At 37.1% G+C, this 24997-nt stretch overlaps 1 long non-coding RNA gene across 2 annotated transcripts in view; it reads right to left on the minus strand.

The window, feature by feature from the left end:
* LOC128931534 (uncharacterized) overlaps positions 1-24997 on the minus strand; it is a 57527-nt gene that overhangs the window by 17511 nt on the left and 15019 nt on the right. The window contains exon 3 of one of the 2 annotated variants that reach the window (XR_008479966.2): positions 12883-14383. The exons of the other annotated variant lie outside the window; for it this stretch is intronic. This is a non-coding gene — a long non-coding RNA (uncharacterized LOC128931534). Of the gene's footprint in view, positions 1-12882; positions 14384-24997 lie in introns of those variants that run through there. 2 annotated transcript variants of the gene reach the window in all.

The raw sequence follows: 24997 nt of genomic DNA on the forward strand, positions 1-24997 counted from the left end.
GTCTACCAAGATCATAGGTGCAATAAGAGTGAGAAATTCAGACAAAAGACACTGGAGATAATTTACACATAAATAACTGAGAATGTGGTATTTAATAAAGAGAGTAGAATGTTATTTACAATAGCATATATATATTATATATACACAATAGCATATATCTAGCATGTATATTTATACACAATAGTGTGTGTGTGTGTGTGTGTCTGTACACAATGGTATGTATATAATATATATAATAGCATGCTCTCTCTGAAAAGAGTTCCCAGCAGGACAGCAAAATTGGTGTGAGGAGTGAGGGGAGGCAATCCTAAAAGTTAACTAAGGAAGGCAAAAGGCAGGAAGACTGGACAGATTAAAAAAATCTCAATGTCTTTCCTGGCTCTTTCCAAAGCTCAAGTTAATACATCCAAGCAAATTTTGTATTTAATTTGCCTTATTTTGAGCACACAGAAATATTTCCTGTAATATTCCTATAACAGCAGTTTTAAGTATAAAATATTTGAAAAAATAGACAACACAGTTCCTTGTTATAGAAAAAGATAATTTATAAAAGAATATATTTATATTACAGACATGTTTAATGTTGGACAGAAGTCTTGCCCCCAGATGTCTGCAGCAATATTCTGGTGCCCCTCTGCTTCAAGTATTAAAAGATAATATGAAATAGTTTCAAAAGAGAATATTTATTTATCTAAAAGAGAATTATTTTTTTCCAAAAGAGCTCATTAGTTGCTTGAAACTACATGCTGTTCCCACATAGTGGTGTGACATTTAACATTATTATTCTTATCACTACATTATAAATTAAATTTTAAATCCAGCAGCTATTTCTGTCTTTGTGAAAGAATTTTTAAAGGAATTTACATTTGTATTAATTTTTTCTTGGTTGGAATCAGTAAAAAAAAAAAAACTAAGTCCAAGTTCAAAATTTTAGCAATTATTACCTGTTTCTTGATGTTTCAATACATTTATTTGTGGGATCTAAAATACGCATTTTTTAAAACAGACAAGTGGGATAATAAAACAAAAACCTGCTATGGCTGTCTGGTGTAAGGATAAAATGCTTTAATAGTACGTACATGGTGACTGGAATATTTTACACTACTTATGATTATTGCTTTTTTAAAATATTGAGAAAAAAGTATTAGAAATCTATGTAATAGTGACAGTTGTGGCTCGAGGTAGAAAAGAACTCTTCTACAGAATATTTTGGCATATGAGATGATGCAAAGAGAATAGAAACAGTGAGAAAGAAAAGATAAACAGCGTATAATCATTACATTACAATGGAGCTAAAGCAGAGTAGTCTCAATACGCGTGAGCTGTGATCCTCTGGAAGTCATCCAGAAGAAACTGCCTGGAGTGTTAGGGTGAGCGCTGTGGGACTGTGTCTACTGGCTACAGCTCAAGTGCCCATCTATGTGGAATGTAACTTTTGAATATAGCCACTAGAGGATGACAAGGTCTCACCAACATACCAAAGGCGAAGGTGTTTTGGAGAATGTTGCCAAGTGGAGTGCCTTGATCAGAAAATGGAAAAAAAAAATCTTTCATCAGAAGAAAGAAACCTTGTGGAAGTTACAGTGCATTAATAGCTAGTCTGGCAACCTTCACAAGGAAAAGCCTAAGTGGACCCAAACTAATAGTTTATTTTCCCTGCACTTAACCAACAATAAGGTCATCATTTTCCACTAATTTATTCAGAATTATTTAAATTTAGTTTATCTTTACAATATACCTTAAACTGATTAAAAGCAAAACATGGAGCTCTTACTTTCTTGACTTTTAGCAGTGTGATGTTTAATTAAAAAATTGGTATAACAAAAGTTATAATTTTCCTGGGAAAACATAAAGTACTGAGGAAAGAAGCTGGCGAGGGCCTTGGACTGAGAAGGAAGATGGATCCCCTGGAGCAAATACCAAAGATCTTTCTTCTGAGCGGGATCATTAAAAAAAATATGTAAAATTCACATAACTTCAATTCACCAGTTTAACCATTTTACAGTGTATCATTTCAGATTTACAAAATGCTCACAATATACCACTATTTAATGCCAGACAATTTCCATCACCCCAAAAAGAAAGGACTTATCCATCAGTCATTCCCCATTCCTCCTCCTTTTACCCCATGAGTAATACTTTCAGTGTCTTTGATTTTCCCATTTTCTAGATTTGCATATCTCTAGATTTGCCTATTCTAGATATTTCATATAAACAAAATCATGTATGTGACCTTTTGCATCTGGTTTCTTTCACTTAGCGCAAGAGAATGTTTATAAGGCTTATCCATGTAGTAGCATGTATCAGTACTTTATTCCTTCTTATGCTTAAATAATAATCCATTGTACATTTATTAATGTATATATATATATTACACTTTTAGAAATCCATTTATCATTTGCTGAACATTTGAGTTGCTTCACCATTTGGCTCTATGGATAACACTGCTCTGACCGTTTGTATACAATGATTTATTTGAATAACTGTTTTCAATTCTCTTGGGTATATGGCACACCTAAGACTGAAATTGCTGAATTATGGTAACTCTATGTTTGATTTTTTAAAATAACTGCAAAACTGTTTCCCACAGTGGCAGCATCAATTTACACTGCCACTAGGATTGTATGAGTGTTTGAATTTCTTCACATCCTCATCAACACCTGTTATTTTCTGTTTTATGTATTTATTTATTTATTACACCCATCCTATCGAGTGAGAAGTGGTAGCTTATTATAGTTATGGTTTGCATTTTTCTAATGACTACTGGTGCTGAGTATCTTGCATATGCTTATATTCCCTTTGTAGAACTACTTCTTTTATATATATATAAATTATATATAATATATATAAATTTCTTTTATATATAATATATGTTAATATATATAATTAATATATTATATATATATTTATACTACTTTAGGTTCTGGGTACTCACAACATCTGCCTATGAGTGAGAACATGCAGTGTTTGGTTTTCTGTTCTTGTGTCAGTTTGCTGAAAATGATGGTTTCAAGATTCATCCATGTCCCTATGAAGGACACAAACTCATCATTTTTTATGGCTGCATAGTATTCCATGGTGTATATGTGCAACATTTTCCCTGTCTTGTCTATCATCGATGAGAATTTGGGTTGGTTCCAGGTCTTTGCTATTGTAAATAATGAAGCAATCAACATACATGTGTATGTGTCTTTAGAATAGAATGATTTATAATCCTTTGGCTATATACGCAGTAATGAGATTGCTGGGTCAAATGGAATTTTTATTTCTAGGTCCTTGAGGAATTGTCACACTGTCTTCTACAATGGTTGAACTAATTTACACTCCCACCAACAGTGTAAAAGTATTATTTCTACACTTCCTCTCCAGAATCTGTCTCCTGATTTTTTAATGATCACCATTCTAACTGGCATGAGATGCTATCTCAATGTGGTTTTGATTTGCATTTCTCTAATGACCAATGATGATGAGCATTTTTTCATGTTTGTTGGCCTCATATATGTCTTCATTTGAAAAGTGTCTGTTCATGTCCTTCACCCATTTTTGAGGGTTTGTTTTTTTCTTGTAAATCTGTTTTAGTTCTTTGTAGATTCTGGATATTAGCCCTTTGTCAGATGGGTAGATTGCAAAAATTTTTTCCCACTCTGTTGGTTGCCAGTTCACTGTAATAATTGTTTCTTTTGCTGTACAGAAGCTCTGGAGTTTAATTAGATCCCATTTGTCTATTTTGGCTTTTGTTGCCAATGCTTTTGGTGTTTTGGTCATGAAGTCCTTGCCTATGCCTATGTCCTGAATGGTTTTGCCTAGGTTTTCTTCTAGGATTTTTATGGTGTTAGGTCTTATGTTTAAGTCTTCAATCCATCTGGAGTTAATTCTAGTGTAAGATGTAAGGAAGTGGTCCAGTTTCTGTTTTCTGCACATGGCTAGCCAGTTTTCCCAACATCATTTATTAAACAGGGAATCCTTTTCCCATTGCTTGTTTTTGTCAGGTTTGTCATAGATCAGATGGTTGCAAATGTGTGGTGTTATTTCTGAGGCCTCTGTTCTGTTCCATTAGTCCATATCTCTGTTTATGTACCAGTATCATGCTGTTTTGATTACTGTAGCTTTGCAGTATAATTTGAAGTCAGGTAGTGTGATGCCTCCAGCTTTGTTCTTTTTGCTTAGAATTGTCTTGGCTATGCAGCATCTCTTTTGGTTCCATATGAAGTTTAAGATGGCTTTTTTCCAGTTCTGTGAAGAAAGTTATTTGTAGCTTGATGAGGATAGCATTGAATCTATAAATTACTTTGGGCAGTATGCCATTTTCAAGATATTGATTCTTCCTAACCATAAGCATGGAATGTTTTTCCATCTGTTTGTGTCCTCTCTTATTTCCTTGAGCAGTGGTTCTTAGTTCTCTTTGAAGAGGTCCTTTACATACTTTGTTAGTTTTATTCCTAGGTATTTTATTCTCTTTGTAACAATTGTGATTGGGAGTTCACTCTTGATTTGGCTCTCTGCCTGTTGTTGGTATATAGGAATTCTTGTGATTTTTGCACATTGATTTTGTACCCTGAGACTTTGCTGAAGTTGCTTATCAGTTTAAGGAGATTATGAGCTGAGACTATGGGGTTTTCTAAATATACAATCATGTCATCTGCAAATAGAGACAATTTGACTTTCTCCTTTCCTAACTGAATACCCTTGCTTTTTCTTGCCTGATTGATCTGGCTAGAACTTCCAATACTAGATTGAATAGGAGTGGTGAGAGAGGACATCCTTGTCTAGTGCCAGATTACAAAGGGAATGCTTCCAGTTACTGCCCATTCAGTATGACATTAGCTGTGGGTTTGTCATAAGTTGCTTTTATTGTTTTGAGCTATGTTCCTTCGATAATTAGTTTATTGAGGGGTTTTAGGATAAAGCACTGTTGAATTTTGTCGAAGGCCTTCTCTGCATCTATTGAGATAATCATGTTTTTATCTTTGGTTCTCCTTATGTGGTGGATTATGTTTATAGACTTGTGTATGTTGAACCAGCCTTCCTTCCCCAGAATGAAGCCTACTTGATCATCATGGATAAGCTTTTTGATGTGCTGTTGCAATCCGTTTGCCAGTATTTTATTGAAGATTTTTGCATCTATTGTCATCATGGATATTGGCGTGAAGTTTTCTTTTCTTGTTGAGTCTCTGCCAGGTTTTGGTGTCAGGATGATGTTGGTCTCATAAAATGATTTGGGAAGAATTCCCTCTTTTTGAATTGTTTGAAATAGTTTCTGAAAGAGTGGTACCAGCTTCTCTCTGTACATCTGGTAGAATTCTGCTGGGAACCCATCTGGACCTGGGCTTTTCTTTGGTTGGTAGGCTATTAATTGCTGCCTCAACTTCAGCCCTTGTTATTGGTCTATTCAGGGTTTCAACTTCTTCCTGGTTTAGGCTTGGGAGGGTGCAAGTGTCCAGGAATTTATCCATTTACTCCAGTTTTACTGGTTTATGTGCATAGAGTTTTTTGTAATAATCTCTGATGGTAGTTTGTATTTCTGTGGAATTGGTGGTGATGTCCCCTTTATCATTTGTTATTACATCTATTTGATTCTTCTCTCGTTTTTTTTTTTTTTTAATTAGTCTAGCTAGTGGTTTATTTTGTTTATCTTTTGAAAAAAACAGCTTTTGGATTTGTTGATTTTTTGTATCTCTATCTCCTTCAGTTCTGCTCTGATCTTAGTTATTTCTTGTCTTCTGCCAGCTTTTGAGGTTTTTTGATCTTGCTCCTCTGTTTCAATTTTGATGATAGGGTGTTGATTTTAGACCTTTCCTTGCTCCTCATGTGTGTATTTATTGCTATGATTTTCCCTCTAGGCATTGCTATAAATGTGTCCCAGAGATTCTGGTATGTTGTGTCTTCATTCTCATTGGTTTCGAAGAACATCTTTATTTCTTTTTTTTTCTTTTTTTGAGACAGAGTTTTGCTCTCGTTACCCAGGCTGGAGTGCAATGGCGCAATCTCGGCTCACTGCAACCTCCGCCTCCTGGGTTCAGGCAATTATCCTGTCTCAGCCTCCTGAGTAGCTGGGATTACAGGCACGTGCCACCATGCCCAGCTATTTTTTTGTATTTTTAGTAGAGATGGGATTTCACCATGTTGACCAGGATGGTCTCGATCTCTTGACCTCGTGATGCACCCGCCTCGGCCTCCCAAAGTGCTGGGATTACAGGCTTGAGCCACTGCACCCGTCCGGGCATCTTTATTTCTGCCTACATTTCATTGTTTATTCAGTCAACATTCAGGAGCCAGTTGTTTATTTTCCATGAAGTTGTGTGGTTTTGAGTTAGTTTCTCAATCTGAAGCTCTAATTTGATGGCACTGTGGTCTGGGAGACTGTTATGATCTCCATTCTTCTGCATTTGTCTTTTAAGTTCACTTGATCCAGATCTGCATTCAAGTCCTGGATTTCCTTGTTAATTTTCTGTCTCATTGATCTGTCTAATATTGACAGTGGAGTGTTAAAACCTCCCACTATTATTGTGTGAAAAACTAAGTCTCTTTGTAGGTCATTAAGGCTGTATTGGGTGCATATATATTTAGAATAGTTAGCTTTGCTTGTTGTATTGATCCTTTGCTGTTACGTAATGCCCTTCTTTGTCTCTTTTGTTGTTTGTTGGTTTAAAGTCAATTTTATCAGAGACTAGGATTGCCACTCCTGCTTTTTTTTTTTTGCTCTCCATTTGCTTGGTAACTCTTCTTTCATCCCTTTATTTTGAGTCTGTGTGTGTCCTTGCATGTGAGATGGGTTTCCTGAACACAGCACACGGATGGTTCTTGCATTTTTATCCAATTTGCCAGTCTGTGTCTTTTGACTGGGGCATTTAGTCTGTTTATATTTAATGTTAATATTGTTATGTGTGAATTTGATCCTGCCATTTTATTACTGGTTGGTTGTTTTGCCCTTTGGTTGGTGTAATTTCTTCATTGTGTTGCAGGGTCTTTACCATTTGGTTCTTTTTTGCAGTGGCTGGTACTAGTTGCTCCTTTCTGTGTTTAGGGCTTCCTTCAGGCACTCTTGTAAAGCAGGTCTGGTAGTGACAAAATCTCTCAGCAATTGCTTGTCCATAAAGGATTTCCTTTCTCCTTTGCTTATGAAGTTTAGTTTGGCTGGATATGAAATTCTAGGTTGAAAGTTCTTTTCTTTAAGGGTGTTGAATATCGGCCCCCACTCTATTCTGGCTTGTAGGGTTTCTGCTGAAAGATCTGCTGGGAGTCTGATGTGCTTCTCTTTGTGGGTGACCTGACCTTCCTCTCTGGCTACCCTTAGCATTTTTTCTTTCATTTCAACTCTGGTGAATCTGATGATTATGTGCCTTGGGGTTACTCTTCTAGAGGATTATAGTTGTGGTGTTCTCTGTATTTCCTGTATTTGAATGTTGGCCTGCCTTGCTAGTTGGGGAAGTTTTCCTGGATAATATCCTGAATAGTGGTTTCCGGCTTGGATTCATTTTCTCTGTCATCTTCCAGTACACCAATCAAGTGTAGATTAGGTCTTTTCACATAATCCCATATTTCTTAAAGGCTTTGTTCATTTCTTTTCACTCTTTGTTCTCTTGCTGTCTCGTTTTATTTCATTGAGTTGATCTTCAATCTCTGATATCCTTTCTTCTGCTTGATTTATTTAGCTACTGAAACTTGTGTATGCTTCTCGAAGTTCTTGTGCTGTGTTTTTCAGCTCCATCAAGTCATTTATGTTCTTCTCTAAGCTGAATATTCTAGTTAGCATTTCTTCTAACCTTTTTTCAAGGCTTTTAGTTTCTTTTCATTGGACTAGAACATGCTTCTTTTTTTATAATTATTTTATTTTTTAAATTTTACTTTAGTTGCATACTATATCTGGCAATTCTCTCCATGTTATATCTCCCCCCCTCCCCCCCACCCCCTGCTGTCTCTCCCCTACCCCCACAACTGCCCCAGTGTGTGATGCTCCTCTCCCTGAGTCCATGTGTTCTCATTGTTCAACACCCACCTATGAGTGAGAACATGAAGCGTTTGGCTTTCTGTTCTTGTGTCAGTTTGCTGAGAATGATTTTTCCAGATTCATCCAAGTCCCTAAAAAGGACATGAATTGATTGTTTTTTATGGCATTTTTTTTTTTTCGTATTCCATAGTGTATATGAACCACACTTTCTTTGTCCAGAACATGTTTCTTTAACTCAGAGATGTTTGTTATTACCCACCTTCTGAAGCCTCCTTCTGTCAATTCTTCAAATTCCTTCTCGTTCCAGCTTTGTTCCCTTGCCAGTGAGGAGCTGTGATCCCGTAATTTGGGAGAGGCGTTCTGGTTTTTGATGGTTTCATTCTTCTAGCACTGGTTTCTTCCCATTTCCTTAAATTTATATAGTTTTGATCTCAGGTAGCTGCTTGCGGAGGTGGCCGCCCCTTTGTCTGCCTGCAGAGGCACTGCTCAGTTGCCACGGATTCAGTGGAGCTACTGCATCTTTTATTTACTCAGGAAAATTGGGCCAGCTTCTGCAATGGCAGCTTCCCTTCCCCCTGCTGAGCTCAATCGTTCCTGGTTGCTGTCTAACTGATGTTCTGGGTACGAAACTCTGGAGTGAGAGTTTCTTAGTCTGCTGGGCTTTGTGCAGGGGATTGGGGGGTGGGGGAGGGGAACCCATCCTGCTGTATGGGTTGTTTCCCTGTTTTCAGTTCCCCTTCTTTCTGGGGGGCAGGTGGCTCTGTCCCACTGGCTTGCTGGCTTTTGCGTCAGCCAGTGCTTCTGCCTAGATCTATGCTGGCAGCCCCCGTGCCAGCCAAAGTTGCTGTTCTGCCCTGTTCAGGCACTCGCTGGGCTGTTTCAGCCCGGGGAAGAGCTCCTGTTATGTGGGTTGTCGAGGGCTTGGGTGGAGTGCTGTATCCAAACCGAAGTCCCAGACGGGGAGATCCCCTGGTCCTACAGTCAGTTGCACACATCTCCTTGGTGGGGCAGTACCCTGCCTTGCCTTAACTTGCCCTATTTGGTTTATACCCACTGTCCAAGCAGACCCACAAAATGAACCTGGTACCTCATTTGGAATTGTGGAGACCACCCGGCTTCTGTGTCTCTCTTGCTGGGAGCTGCTTTCCTGAGCTCCCTCTTATTCAGCTATCTTGGGATCCTCCCTAAATTCTTAATATTAATTCAGTTCTCTGATTTGGATGGGTTTATAAAAATAATCTGTGTTCCTACCTTTTTAAAGTAGAATTATCCCTAAACTTTCGTTTACTTCCACCCTAGTTTCCCAACTGTAAATATTCTTAATATCCTCCTAAGGATGCACATTCTATCCCAGGGCTGCTTCTGTGGTTAAAGCGAATTCTTTTTTCTTTCAGTACTGGGAATATCTCACTGTCTTCTGGCTTCCACGGATTTCAATGCAAAATCAGGAGTTATTCTCATATTTAAGCATCCCTTTTAGGTGAAAACTGCTTATTGGTGTCAAACTGCTTTTCTTTTACTATTTTCAAAATTTTATCTGTCTTTGGTTTTTGGTAGTTTGCATATAATGTGTCTAAGTTTTCCACCATTATTTATTCAAATATTGATTCTTCCCCCTTCCTCTCGCTTTTATTTTTCTTGAAATCCCATTATGCTTATGTTGATATGCTTGATGGTATCCCACAGGTCTTTTAGGTTCTCTTCACTTTTCATTCCTTTTTTAATTCTGTTACTCAGACAGAGCAATCTCACTTGGCTAATAACGCAAGCTCTCTGATTCTTTCCTTTGCCTGTTCAAATCTGCTATTTAGTTCTTCTAGTGAACTTTTCAATTGTTTTACTTTTCAGTTCCAAAATTCCTGTTAGGGTCCTTTTCATACTCTCTGTCTCTTCATTGATATCAATTTGTTGTGACATTATTTTCATGATCTCCTTTAGTGCATCAGTCATTGATTCCTTTATTTCTTTTAATGTATTTAAAATAAATGCTTTAAAGTCCATATATATGAGAGGTCTTTAAAAAGGCATATTATAGAAAAAAAACCTTTAAATATGAATGGATTTTAAAAAAATTTTGTAACAAAATAAACTCATACTAACATGATAACATGTCTGAACAGGATCTATTTTGAAACACTAAGAAAAATAAGACATTAGTTTAAAAAGAGCCACTATCAGAGCAATATGAATTCTGCTCCAATTGAGGCAAGAACAAACATCAAATTCATGGTGAAGTGTGTGGTTGGAAGAATGGTAAATCATTGATGCATTATGAAAAGTGTATGGGGACAATTTTCCAAACAAATCAGCATTTTACTATGGGTAACTCAGTTTAAGAAGGAACAAGACAATGTTGAAGGTGAAGTCTGTAGCAGCCGACCATCCACATTAATTTGTAAGAAAAAATTCATCTCCTTCATGTCCAATTGGAGAGGACTGATAGTTATCAGCAGAAACAATAGCCAACACCATAGACATCCCAATTCACTCTGCTTACACAATTCTGGCTAAAAAAATTTAAAACTGAACAATATTTCTGCTTGATGGGTGCCAAACTCTTATGCACAGATCAGTTGCAGATGAGCAGAGCTTTCAATGAAAATTTTAAACAACTGGTATCAACATCCTGAAGAATTTCTTTGAAAAATTGTAACAGGGGATAAAACATGGCTTTTCTGGTTTGATCCTGAAAAAAAGCACAAAGTAATGGCTACCAATAGGTAGAATTGGTCCCGTCAGAGCAAAAGCAGGTCAGAGTGCAGTGGCACAAACTTGGCTCACTGCAACCTCTCTGCCTCCCAGGTTCAAGCAGTTCTTCTGCCTCAGCCTCCCAAGTAGCTGGGATTACAGGTGCCCACCACCACACCCAGCTAATTTTTGCACTTTTAATAGAGACAGAGTTTCACCATATTGGTCAAGCTGGTCTTGAACTCCTGACCTCAAGTGATCGACCTGTCTCAGCCTCTCAAATTTCTGGGAATACAGAAGTGAGCCACTGCAGCCAGCATGTATCATTTATTACCTGATATATGCAGATAAAACTGATTCTGATACAGGGCTACTAATCATACTCACCTCTTAAAACATTTTGTGATAACTTAAGTGAGAGGCAAGTGTGGAGCACTTAAGAGTGACACCTATTGTGCAGTACTTTTCTGTAAGTATCAGCCACTCTATTATCTACTTCTCTCCTTAGTTTCAGAGCCCAGGAGGAAGTAAGTTAGACCTCACTACTGAGAAACCTAGGAAGAACTTAGAAGTCAGAGAAGATTATAGGCCATTATTAATAGAAATAGGACAAGAAAATGCTATTAAAATATTGAACCAATTTCTTTAGGAACTCACTTTTAACTAGATATGGATGTATGATAAAGGATTTGGCTAATCTTTGTCCCCAGCTCCTGATAGATAGCCTTTAAATTCTTGGAATTTCCTAAGAGGTAGGAGTGTCTTTCCTACTCACAGTGAGCCCTTCAGATCACACTTGATAGTTTATGCTGATAAGATGACTTATGGTGGGCTCTTAATTTAGGCTAATTAGATGAATTATAATGGAATTGCCAGGAGGATGAACTGTGTAATTCTAGAGGGTCAGTCTTTGAACTCGGTAATGATAGTCTAATCCCTGAGGGAGGTAGGGAAGGCTGGACATTCAGTAGCATGGCCAACAATTCAATCAATTACACCTATGTAATGAAGTCCCAATAAAATCTATGGACACTGAACCTCATTTGAACTCCTGGTTGCTGATGCTCTTGAGTATTGCCACACAAGTGTCTGTAGAATAGAATGTCATCTAGGACTCCACAAAGACAGGACAATGGAAGCTGTGGAAGCTTCAGGTTAGACCTCTGTCAGACCTCATCCTCTGAATCTCTCCCTTTGGATGATTCTAATCTCCTTTTGCTGTAATAAAAGTACAATCATAAATAGATTATTTTCCTAAGTTTGGTGAGCTAGTGAATCAAATGTGAAGAGGTAGCAGCAACCCTCAAATTTGTAGCCAGATGCTCAGTTGTGAAGGTTGCCTGGGGAACCTCAAACTTGGAGCTGGCATCTAAAGTGTGGGCAGTCCCATAGAGGAGTATGTCCTTAACTTGTGAGGTTTGGCTCAGCCCCAGGTGGTTGGTATAAGAAGGTCAGGGCAAGGGCAAAATAAACTGACTTCTCTCTTCATTCCTTCTATGACATGAGCTTTGAAAGGCAGAGGTTGGGCTAGACGCAGTGGCTCACGCCTGTAATCCCAGCACTTTGGGAGGCTGAGGTGGGCATATCATGAGGTCAAGAGATCGAGACCATCCTGGCCAGCATGGTGAAACCCAGTCTCTACTAAAAAATATAAAAATTAGCTGGGCATGGTGGCATGTGCCTGTAGTCCCAGTACTCGGGAGGCTGAGGCAGGAGAATTCCTTGAATCCAGGAGGTGGAGATTGCAGTGAGCCGAGATTGCACCACTGCACTCCAGCCTGGTGCCTGGCAACAGAGCGAGACTCTGTCTCAAGTAAAGAAGAAAAGAAAAGAAAAAAGAAAAGAAAAAAGGCAGGGGTTTAGTTCTGGACTTGAATTCTTCCTGTTTTCTGCCCAAACTTCCTAGATATGTCCATATTTATCTTTGCATCTATTAAGCATTATGGAGTTAGACTGAACTGCAGAAACTCAGTTCTCAAGAAAAGAACTGTCATGGATATCAAGAATATTGAATTTTAAAACTAAGGAAGTAACATAGCATTAGCTTAATTTGATTTGGGATTATATTACTTCTGTGGCAGATAAAAACCACAAACTTCTTAGTTTAAAGCAAACATCTAAAATAGCGATATGAACACTCTGCTGAAAGGTTTTAACTTCTGCATAAAAATTGTGCCAGCTTTGAAACAATTTTATCTTTTTGCCAGTATAATTCATAACCCGCAATTTAAGGGTAAAACACCAAATTACTTTTAAACCAAATTTTTATTTAGGATTACATTCCTGGAAATAAAATTTTTATAAAGAACCTAAATTCTTACAGAGAACTCCACTTGTTGTGGAGTGTAGTCCTGACTTGCTAAGTAAGCTACTTTCATGGATGACTATTTCAATTAGTTTTATTTTCTATGTATCCATTTTTCTACTATAGAAAAATGAGAGCTTTCTGTGGCCCTCAGGAAACCAAATTATTTGTACAGAACTCATGCAAATAATTATTAAGCCAATTGCTAAAATTAGTGAGTCTTTCAGCATATAAGCATTTATACTGTCAATTCCAGGCATCCCTCTCATCAGGGCTCCTATTTTATTTCCAAGTATTCCCAAATATCATTAACACAAAATTCATGTTGCTCTGACAAAGTTTTGGCAAAAGTAAAATAGTGACTTATTGACAAGTTCCTAGAACGGAGGTGTCCTCAGTGAAGTGAGCAGGCAAGGGCCAAGTCTGCACTCCATGGAATTTAAGGGTTCTTCTCAAATTTTACCTCCTACTTATGGGTTTCTCCAGGGAAACCTGATACTGATTCACAAGCTAGGGAGTCCCTTAAATCTACATAGGCAAGACAGGAATGAGAAGCTAGGTTGTGAAGTCTGAGTTGCTGGGGTTTATCAGGCTAAAGCAGAGTCAGGGATCCCAACACAATGGTGACTACACAGCTATGACGGGGTTCTACTGGCTCCATTATGTCAGGCACAGAGGACTGGTCAGTGGTCATCTTTCAGTCACAGCCCCAAAACTATCTTATAAACTTAGACTCTTCTGCATTCTTGGTTTCAGATGGTGCCACCTGGCATCATATCCCGATCCCACATTTCTCACGGATCAGCTCATGTGTCCCAAATTGCTGATCCATCAATCTTCACCCCACACTCACAGCTTTGGATCAACTCACTTGATATAGTGTTCTGATCATAACCACACATCACGTCAGTCAGAATTAGGGCTCAAATAGAATCAGTAGAATTCAAATGTACCACTTTGGTAATTTCCAGACATCTTGATGTTGAATGTTCTATTTTTATCTGACCCTTTCCAACCTCTATGTGCTAGGCACCAAATTAAGTACTTTACAAATAGTAATTCATAACAGCCCATGATTTGGTTTTATAATAATTATTCCTAATTTACAGATGAAACAAGTAAAGTGTAAATAGAGGGAGTAACATGTCCAATGTCTGCCAGAGGCAAGTGGTGGAATAGAAACTCAAACCCAAGCAACTGAACCCCAGATTTCAGAATTGTGCCCACATGCACTCAACAATTAGTTCTCATTTTTAAGTGAGAATGTGTGGTGTTTGGTTTTCCATTCCTGCATTAATTTGCTTAAGACAATGGCATCCAGCTGCATTGGATGTGATCACACTGCTGCAGAGGATGTGATCTCGTTCTCTTTTCACGTCAGTGTAGTATTTTCTTATCCAGTCCACTGTTGATGGGCATCTAGGTTGATCCGGTCTTTGCTACTGAAATCACAGAACTTTGTTAGTTCTTAAAGTATGTTTGTCTTCTATTTCATCTTACATGTATGCTTGCTCCTACATGTATATTTCACAGGGGCATAATCTATCTAAAAGTTACTATTTCTCCAACTCATCTTAGTTTTTGATCCCTAAAATTTTCCACTCACTTTATTATCACTACAAAAATATTGGTATTTAGGCTTAAAACTTTACTCAACTCTTGCCTCATGAAAATTTTCTCTGATTATCTCAGGCCCAAATTATGTCCTCCTATAACACCACGTTCTGTCCATTTTTTTTTTATTTCAAATCATTTAAAAACACTATTCTGACATGTCATTTAAATTTTATGTTTTGTTCTTGTTACTGACTCTTTTGCTATGTTGCAAATTCTCTGTGGACAGGGACTTTTCACAGAACTTTCAGTTTCTCACCAACACTGTATTTTGTTCATAGTAGACATTTATTTAATGATGTGCGAGGAATAGATTTGCCTTTACTTAGGACCAGCCCTGCATCCTGCAAGACGATGCACTGGATATATGCCAGTCCATAACAAAAGTCCCTGCTCTTACGCTGCTTACATTGCAGTGGGGACACACTGACAATACATGATAAACTCATCACTGGAATTGCACATCAAACACTGCTGTCATGGAGCTGTCCAGGTCTGATTTAACTGTGGTGGCCAGGAAAGGCCTGCAGGAGAAGCAGCGAGGTACAATGCAGGAAGGTGCCTGGTTTCAGGGCTACACTGAGAGTACTCCACACACAGCCCAATGGCAGGGCCAAGCCATGGAGGGCTTAGGCATGGTGGGGATGAGGGAGGTGAGGGCTGGAGCATTGTCACCCATGGGGACAGTGGTGGGCAAGGAGTTTGAATGGTAGCAGGTCAATTCATAGAAGACTTTGGGGATCAGGGAAAGAGTTAAGGCATTGTTCTAAGTGTGATGGAAGCTGACTTGTGTGTTTTAAGGTCAATGCCAATCTTATTTTCATATGTAAGAAGCACCATTGCAGCAGTGTGAAGAAATTTTACAGGTGGTCATTTAAACGGCCTCACAATTTGGTCTCTCCCCTGAGTCCTACTCTCTAAAGAAGGGAAACGAATATTCCTAAAGCCACAGAATCAGTCAGAAGCAGAGGTTGAATTCAAATTTAGATATGGTTAATCCAAAGACTCTGCTTTTTGATAAAAGAGGTCCTAATAATCTTTGAAACAAATTGCTTATTTTGCTTTATCATTCAACTTTAAGTAAAGATGGCAATTATGTTTTATAATAGCAGTGAACAGGCTCTTCATCCAGGCTGGGTAGAGACACATGCTTTAAAGGAGGAAATGCCTTTCTCTTGTTTGCTGACGTTTAAGGGGTCTAGTGGCACATCTCTGCCACTTAGGAATTGGAAGACACTAATCTAGGATCTAAAGCCTCACACATTGGTACTGAAATGGCTGTCATACTCATCTGATAAGCAAAGTAGACCAAATTTAAATTTTCATAGAACAACATTAATTTTGACAAATGTTAAAAGACTATGCTTTCTTTTTTTCTTTTAACTTTTTTTGAGATGGAGTCTCACTCTGTTGCCCAGGCTGGAGTGCAGTGGTGCGATCTCAGCTAACTGCAACACCCACCTCCTGGGTTCAAGTGATTTTCCTGCCTCTGCCTCCTGAGTAGCTGGTTTTACATTATCCATGACCATGCCCAGCTAATTGTTGTATTTTTGGTAGAGATGGGGTTTTACCATCTTGGCCAGGTTGGTCTCGAACTCCTGATCTCAAGTGATCCACTCATCTCAGCCGCCCAAAGTGCTGGGATTACAGGCATGAGCCACCGCGCCGAGCCCTATTTTTACTTTTGATCCATCTTTTCATATTTCCATTTATCGTAGTTGTCTTGTGATCATTTCTGTAGATGAAATAGCAGTGAATTTGCCACTAAAATGGTATACCTTGTAAGTATTAATGCCACTGGGAAAAAAGGTATTCAGCTTTGTGGCATTCAGCTTGTCTGAACTTCTGAACACGATTACTGTGACACTGATGTATTCGGAACTATTGTGTTTGTATTACTAAAGAGTCACTTTAAAATACAATATTCCTTTTAAGAGGTTCTCAGGCAAAATCAGCACTAAAGACGCGTAAGAAAAAGAGTTAAGTGTCTAGATAACAAGGTTAGCCTTCTTGACTTGATCTTTGGAAAGAGAATTGAGCTGAGATGTCTCAGTGCAGACAGCTATCGAGAATTCCACTTTTTCATTGTCTTTACTAACTCAAGGAGCAAAGGCAAAAGAGATTTCTTCTCTTTCCTTATCTCATTGTCTTATTTTATTATTCCCTTGTAAGTAACCTAACATAAACATAATTGTTTAAACATAAACCAGCACCCAAACACAGCTTGATAGCAGTTCAACAGAAAATGCCCTGGTAGTATTAGATAAAATGATTCTACCCTAGAAGTATTTGATAAAATGTATCCTTATGATTAACTACAGGTGACATTTTACCCACTTCCTCTGTGTACCGAAATGTGGAAAATAGAATAGTCATTTAAAAGACAGACAGATCACATTCACATACTTTGCTGTTTGATCTATGATACTAACGGCAAACACACTGTCTCCAAACAGTTACAGGAGCTATTAAGGGCCAATATTAAAACTATATCTACTTTTGCAATCCAGTGGTTTTCTCTTGAAGACAAGACATGGTTGATGCTTTTGTTTAAAATTCATTTTCTTTGGGATAGGACCCTCATATCTTAGATTAGATTAGTTATTTAAAATCAATATGAAAAATCAATATCAAACTCAATGCCCGATCTTTTTGAATGAAAAAGTCATGGCTATTTATGGATTATATAGTATATTCTACAAATATAAATTAGCTTCCTAGCATAGAATATAAAACTTGAAATCAATTGCATATAAAAGGTAAATTCATTTTCTGAATTTTCTGTCATTTTGTAATCACGAATAAACCTGTCCTTACACTTCACATAGATTTTAATTTTATTTCTAGATTTTAATTTTATTTCTCAACTCAAGTTTGCAAGTTAGATTTAATTTGTCCAGGTAAGCGAGAAAGTTAACACATTTCTTTAGCATGTTCTATTGTGTCAAGTATGTTCTCTCATCTTGGATAAATTCATAATAAACGGTATGGTCTCAGGCAATAATTAAACTCACAGTATGAGAATATGAACAGACTCTTGATTTCCTGCTTTACCATCTTGAGCAGCCAAAAGATCTCCGTTACTTTAATAATTACATTAATGTGACCCTACATGTCCTGGGATAATCCCATTTACTTGAGAATGTTGATCATATAATTCAGGTATTGTTGCCCCTGAAGTAGAGGTATTGTCAGAATTCAGGAGCATCATCTTGCTTCTGGAGGACAGCACAGTGTTATCAGGTGCTGGATGCTTATTTTGCAACAGGCATTGCCAAGCTGGAGACTCACGGCTGACCAATAAGAAGTCCAGCTTTATGTACCACTACCAACAGCATGGATGGATCAGAGGAATGTCCTGAAAATATCATTGTCATGGACGCTTGATGTGCAGGGTAATACTGGTTCCAAATACCATGGGGAGGAAGATCTGGAGCAAGAACCACCATTACACACAAAGAGTATTGCATGTGGTTCCTGCTCACTGCCCTAGTTTCAAGTCTCATCATCTTCCTTCTGCTCTAGCAAGACCTGTTGAATGTAACCCCAGGAGAAGGGAAAGGTAAGCAAATATCCTTGCTCCTCCCCTTCCAAAGTTACATCCAGCTATAGTCATTCCAGACTTTTAGATATCTGGATTCTTACTTTTACACACAAAAGTTATTTGTGTATGCCTGTTAAGCACAAAGCATTGGGTGAGTCGATTAGAGATTTCACACAGAGAGATTTCTGTCTTCAGGAAGATTGATCCCACAATCAGCCCTTCCCCACAACAAGCTAGGTTTTCGCATTGGGCCTGGTTGCCAGCTTCAGCTCTGTATCAGGATGAGATGTTCCATGAGAAACTCTTAAGCTTTCCTGCCCACTCATATTGGTATTTCCTCAGAAGGAAGAGGAAATGGGACCTTGATCTTTTCTCTCACAGGAAGACAACTTCCATGCTTTTTTGCAATTTGCTCAGCTTTTTCCCAGCAAATCTTGAGTTGTTCCATATACCAGGGAGTAGCTGGAGTGAGGCAATCAGCAACCTTTGTCAACTTCCAAAATTTCTTGCTTTGGGCTGACTGACTATAGCTACAACAACAACAGCAATAACTTTTAAAGAAAGTGATCTTATTTTAAATTTTTAAAATGAAATACCAGAGGGATAGAAAATATTTCTTTCAGAAAGGCTGCTCCTGCTTTCTTCCCACCTCAATTTTGTCAAGAACATTCCAGAAGAAAAGAAATTCTTTCTGTATCATACTCCTCCATTCATATGCTTTCATTTTCCTTAAACACAGTAACCATAACTGAAACTGTGAGGGAAAAGTCATAAACTCTATTTAGAAAATTTGCATGAATTTCCAATATAAGTGTAAACCTATTAAAAAAAAACTCTTTGGCCCAATTTTGTAATCATATATAGAAAATGGTTTCCTTAAATTTTATCTATTTGAGGATATATATTTAAACACTAGCTTTTTCATTTGAAAACACTTTTTATTGGGACATTCTCTGTTTTTCTGGAAATAGTTGTATAAATTAAATCCGTTCTAAATTGAATATACTATACCTTCACAATTGTTGGGGCCATTTTGATAGGTCAGTCAGCAAAAACAAAATCAATCCATTCAGGCAAAAAACTTTGAGAGGTTATGCTGACAGACAGAACATACAAATTTTTAAGAATTTATGACTTTTCTTCTCTATGTAAACTAAAAATAGCTGTTTCTCAAAATATTTGGAAGGAATCAGCACAACTTGAAATAATATCATAGTATGAGAAGGTACAATAATTTCAATGTTTACTAAAAGAGAATTGACAAACTAAAAATAAATAGTTTGTCATTACAGAAATATGGTTCACAACCCTTGCCAGAGAAGCAGCTGACTTCGTGAGGGTGGGGCTAGGATTGCACCTCAAGGATCCAGGATACACAGTCCCCTCTGCTTCCCAGCAGTTGATTTAGGAGACAGTCATAGTTTCCATTTAGACCACAGACGTATAAAAAACCCAAAACACACATTATCTTCAGGAAAAATACGCCCATGCGCCCTGCATTCATCCTTCTGAGGATCCCAGTGTCCCTAACTCTCCTGTTTTTCTAAAGCGTCAATGGGATGCTCTCAGTTGGTCATAGACATTTTCTGTCATGGTCTATCTTGAAAACGGATCAAGGGGCTGTTCTCACAAATTTAATTTCTGCCGAGGCTTTCTGCTACATTTGTTTTATTTTGTATATTGAGACTCACTGATAATTTCATTTCTAAAAATCATTCTGCTCTAAAATGAGGCATGTGAAAGTCTCTGATATAGTCAGTAGAAAGTGTATAAAATATTCTAAGTGTAAGGATGAGATAATCAGCTTTACAATCTATAAGAGTATGTTAGCAGCAGAGTGGCAACTGGTTTGCAACCTGGGCTCTGGATGACCAATACTGAAGCTATCTGCAAAAGTATAAAGGTTAGAGCCTCAGCTAAGGTACTGACTGTGAACAAAGAGAGCAGGGGAGAAATTCAAGAGAGATTTCTATAGAAGTACCAGAATTTGGTGAGATGAAGCTGTGTGGGGATAGCTCCCAGTATTCTGTTTGTTGAACTTGATAGTAAAGACATTAAACAGGGGAGCAATGTGAGGAGAAGAGCGGGGAGAAGACAATACAACTGGAGAAATCAAGAAAGAGACAAGAAACGGGCAAGCTAAAGATCTAGGACAGGACTGGAAATGCTGGTCCTGGAGCTAGCAGGGTACACGCTATTTAACGCCATGGAGGCTGATGTAATCATGCTGGAAGGGTCAACAGAGGCATGTAGCAGTGTCGAAGCTTGGAACCCGGTTGAGCTGCTGCTAGCATGCACATACATCCGAGCATCTTTGAAGTGAAATGGCGTGTCTATCATGAGCCTACAGGAAACAAAAAGAACACCGCAAAGCCTCCGATCTAAGGTAACATCTTATCCTGGAGGTGGTTTTTAGCTCTGCTGACATCAGTTCCTTAGACCATCTTCAGAATATGGTTTCAACACCCCTGACTTGAAAAAAAGCTTCTGCAGCACAGTGGGGACATTTGAGGGTTTCTCAACCCCTCAATTCTCTCCACCTAGACAGCATCCTACTCGGCCTTTGACTGGAAGCACCCTTAACTCCCATTTTGTATGAATGTCTCATAAATATAAAGTAAATGTGATCACCAGGTGCTACCATGTTCATGAGGATATGTAAGGATTACTAAGGGGAAACAGGATTGCTGCTATAAAATAGAGTCACAGAACTCAATAGCAAAGACTCAAATGATTATGTACACTAGGGCAGTGTTTGACAAGCCATTAGTGAGGTATGAATTGCCTGGAGAATCTGGTTAAAATGCAGAGTTAGTTAGAATTGGTCTAGGTTGGGGCATCAGATCCAAAATTTCTGACAAATTCCTAGTGACACTGAATTTTGACTAGCTACAGGGCTGTCTAAGAACAAAGCAAATGTGAAATACAGAGAGAGAGAGGAAGTTATAAATAATAACCATTACCTCACAACGTGTTACAGATATGACTCATTAATGTTTTTATGATTTTGTAATATACCAATTTCTTGTTTTCACTCTTTTATGTCTGCTATTTTATTTGAGGTGAGATTGGTAGATTACAATCAAGTAAGGATTGTGGCTGAAGTATAAGATGAACAATTAGAAATTGAAAACCATGAGACATAAACTCTTTCATTTTGCAAACTGGAATTACAGTTTCAATTCGACATCAAATTTAATCGAATTATACAGGGGGCAGCAATCATGATGAATTGTAAGTAACAAGAGAGTGTAATCTAATTCACATTTATAATGGAATGTACTCTGAAGGCTTGAGGGATAGTTATACATTTAATAATTCTTGGTATAATCATTCAGAGTGGTTATAGTCGGTACTGTATACTAGTCTATATAAATGGAAAAAAAGTAATACAAATAGTTTACTGTAGAACTCTTCCAAGGGTCAGATTAGCTCTCTAAAGTATTGATTGAAGCACAGATGGATTTGTATATGATATATGTGTTTTTTTCTGGAATATCATAACATAATAATTTTGGTTAATCATTGGATTATTAATTTCATTATTTTGTTTTATGTTATATCATGCCATACAAGGTAAACAGAATATAATGAATACCCATCTGCCATTACTTAGCTTCAATATTTATAAACATTCTGCTACTTTTTTTTTAAAATCAGGGTTTCATTGTGTTACCCAGGCTGGAATGTAATATTGCAATCATTGCTCAATGCAGCCTCAAATTCCTAGGTTCAAGAGACCCTCCTGCTTTAGCCTCCAGAGTAGCTGGGAAGCCAGGTGTATACCACCATGCCAGGCTACTTTAAACATTTTTTTTTTAAGAGATGGAGTCTTGCTATGTTGCCCAGGCTCGTCTCAAACTCCTGGGTTTAAGCAATCTTCCTGCCTCAGCCTCCTAAAGCATTGGGATTAAAGGCATGAGCCATCATGTGTAGCCACATTCTGCTATTCTTAAATCTATACTTTAATTGATTCCCCACCGGCCACTCAGTAATATCAACCACAATGATAGTATTAATGATAATTATCTTATGGTTAAAAAAAATGACAATATTATTATAAGTCTATTTCAGGTATAATATTCATACACTGAATGCACTAAAATCTTACCTGTATTTTGACAAATGTATACAGCTATATAAACCCAAATCCATTATAGTATAGAACATTTCTATCTTTCCAGACAATGATTTTGTTCCCCTTAACAATTACACCTCCCCCAAGGCATCTGTTCTGATTCTGTCCTTAGTTTTGCCTGCCTATTCTAGAATTTCAATAAATGGAATTATAAACACAACATCCTAAAATTTATGAGATGCAGCAAAACAAGTGCTAAGGGGGAAATTTATAGGTGTAAATGCATTTATCAAAAAATACAAAAAAATCTCAAATCTACAACCTAAATTTACAATTTAAAGGACTAGAAAAAGAACTAATTAAGCACAGTGCTAGAAGAAGAAAGTAAATAATAAAGCCAGGTGCAGAGATCAATGAAATCGAGAATAGAAAAACAACAGAGAAGATCATTGAAACCAAAAGTTGGTTCTTAGAAAAGATGAGCAAAACTGATAAAGCTTTAGCTAGATAGACTAAGAGAAAAGGAGAAGACTTCAATTGCTAAAATCAGAAATAAAAGTGGGGACATTACTAGTGATTCTACAGAAATAAGAAGGATTATAAAAGAATAGTATGAACTACTGTATACCAACAAATTAGATAACCTAGATGAAATAGACAAATTCCTAGAAATACAAAACCTACAAAGGCTAAATCATGAAGAAATAGAAAATGAGTAATTAGTAAGAAGACTGTAATTAGTGAGAAGACTGAATCACTAATCAAAAATTGCCTGAACAAAAAAGTTCCGGACCTGATGGCTTCAACAGTGAATTCTACCAAACATTTAAAGAACTACTAATCCTTCCAAAACTTTTTCAATAAATTGAAGATGAGGCAACATTTTCTAACTACTTTTATGAGGCCAGCATTACTTCATAACAAAGCCTGACAAAGCACTGCAAGAAAGGAATGCTATAGACCAATATTCCTTATGATCAGTGATGCAATAACTTTAAATAAAAAGTTCAAACTGCTTTATAGACATTCAGAATTATTGGTGCCTGTTTAGACATGACTGCCATTTTTAAACACTATAATCTATGAATTTCTTTGAAAATAAATGTTACTTTTTACCAAACATTAGATTATTAGAGAGAAAACATAAAATGTAATTATTCATGTATGCTGTCAACTCTAAATGACCTATTCAATACAAAAAGCAAGTGATGTTATCTATAGTGTTTTGTGGTGTTCTTTCAGAGAAGAGGCATTTCCTGTGATTTCTTTTGCAGCTTATCTGTATTCTAAAACATAATAACTGTGGATGAAATCATTCTAATTTTAAACAACAATATATTTATATGTGTGCCAGTTTGTTATAATGAAATTCCTATAAAAACCTTATTGTTCTCTTTAAAACTGAAGCCTCAAAAATAACCTATTAAAAAGCAGATGACTAAATGTATTCTGTCGTGAACTTACGGTTGTCTTTAAACACAAATAACCATTTGAATGACTACACATAACAATCTCTGATAAAGTAATTCACTCAAATGTATTTGACATTTATCTCACATATTTTTAATTACTTCTTCTTTAGTCATTCTTTATCTTATTATACTAAGCTTATTTTATTAATATTAATTTTAGTTTATATACTGTTTACTCAAAATTGATCAAAGACTTAAATATAAGATATAATACTATAAAACTCTTGGAATTAAACACAGGGAAAAAGCTTTACAATACTGAATTTGGCAATGATTTCTTGATATGGCACCAAAGGCCCAGGCAACTACAACAACAACAAAAGACTCATTGGACTTCATAAAAATGATTTTTAAAAGTGTGCGTCTCAAAAGGCAATTGTCATATTATAAATTGCCATAAATTCTCTTAGAAAAATAGAAATAGAGATCATCAATAGATGGAGGGCCCTATAGACAGACAAGAGAAAATACTTATACAAGAAAAAAGGAGGATGGATAAGAGAAAAGTGAATGGGTCAAAAAGAAGGAAGGCAGGGAGGAGGGAAGGGAGTGAGGAAGGGAAGAAAGAAGAAATAAAGAAATGAAAGAATTTTCATCAACATTTTTGGGTTAGAGTCTTTGGACTGAATTGGTATTAAGAAATGGTATTAAGAAAACTACTGAATTGTGTATGTCTGGCACACGTTAGTTTACTGATGTCCCCCTGCCAAAACAAAACAAAAAACAGACAAAAAAAAATAAACCCAAAACAGTGAAAAATACTTGGACATTAACCAAAAGTAGTGCTGTACTCCCCTGCGTATCCTGCTGCAACTCCAATTTCAACAGATCCAAAAGTGATTTCTCCCTACTCCTCTATAGTTTGGTTTGTTTTTTATGTCTTCACAGGGCTCTATATAATGTGTTAAGTAGAAAAATAAGACAAATTCTGGAGATATACACATGAGTTTTGCAGAATAGTGTGAACTCAGACAAATTAATATTAATATTTCTAACTCTGTTTCCTCAACCATAGAAAAACTAATAGGCCCCAATTGAATTGCCAGGAGAAACTAAGACGATGACTGTGAAAATTTAATTTCCCTCTCTTTCATACAGTAGATCTTCGATGAGTAACAGTGTCTTCATTTACTCATAGTCTCTAGCAATCCTTTTTAAGTTCAAACTCACATAATCAACCTATTTAGCTCTTTGCCATATGTCCTATAAGTTTTGGGGGAAAATTTTTATCCTATTTTTCTATCTTTAAATTCATTTTCTCTGTATCCTAATATACCCCTATTCTGGCCCAAATAATGATAAAAATTCATTCTTCAAAAATTCTCTTTTTATCATGTCACTTTACTTT

Source organism: Callithrix jacchus, chromosome 3 (genome assembly GCF_049354715.1).
Source record: "Callithrix jacchus isolate 240 chromosome 3, calJac240_pri, whole genome shotgun sequence".
Classification (NCBI taxonomy): Eukaryota; Metazoa; Chordata; class Mammalia; order Primates; family Cebidae; genus Callithrix; species Callithrix jacchus.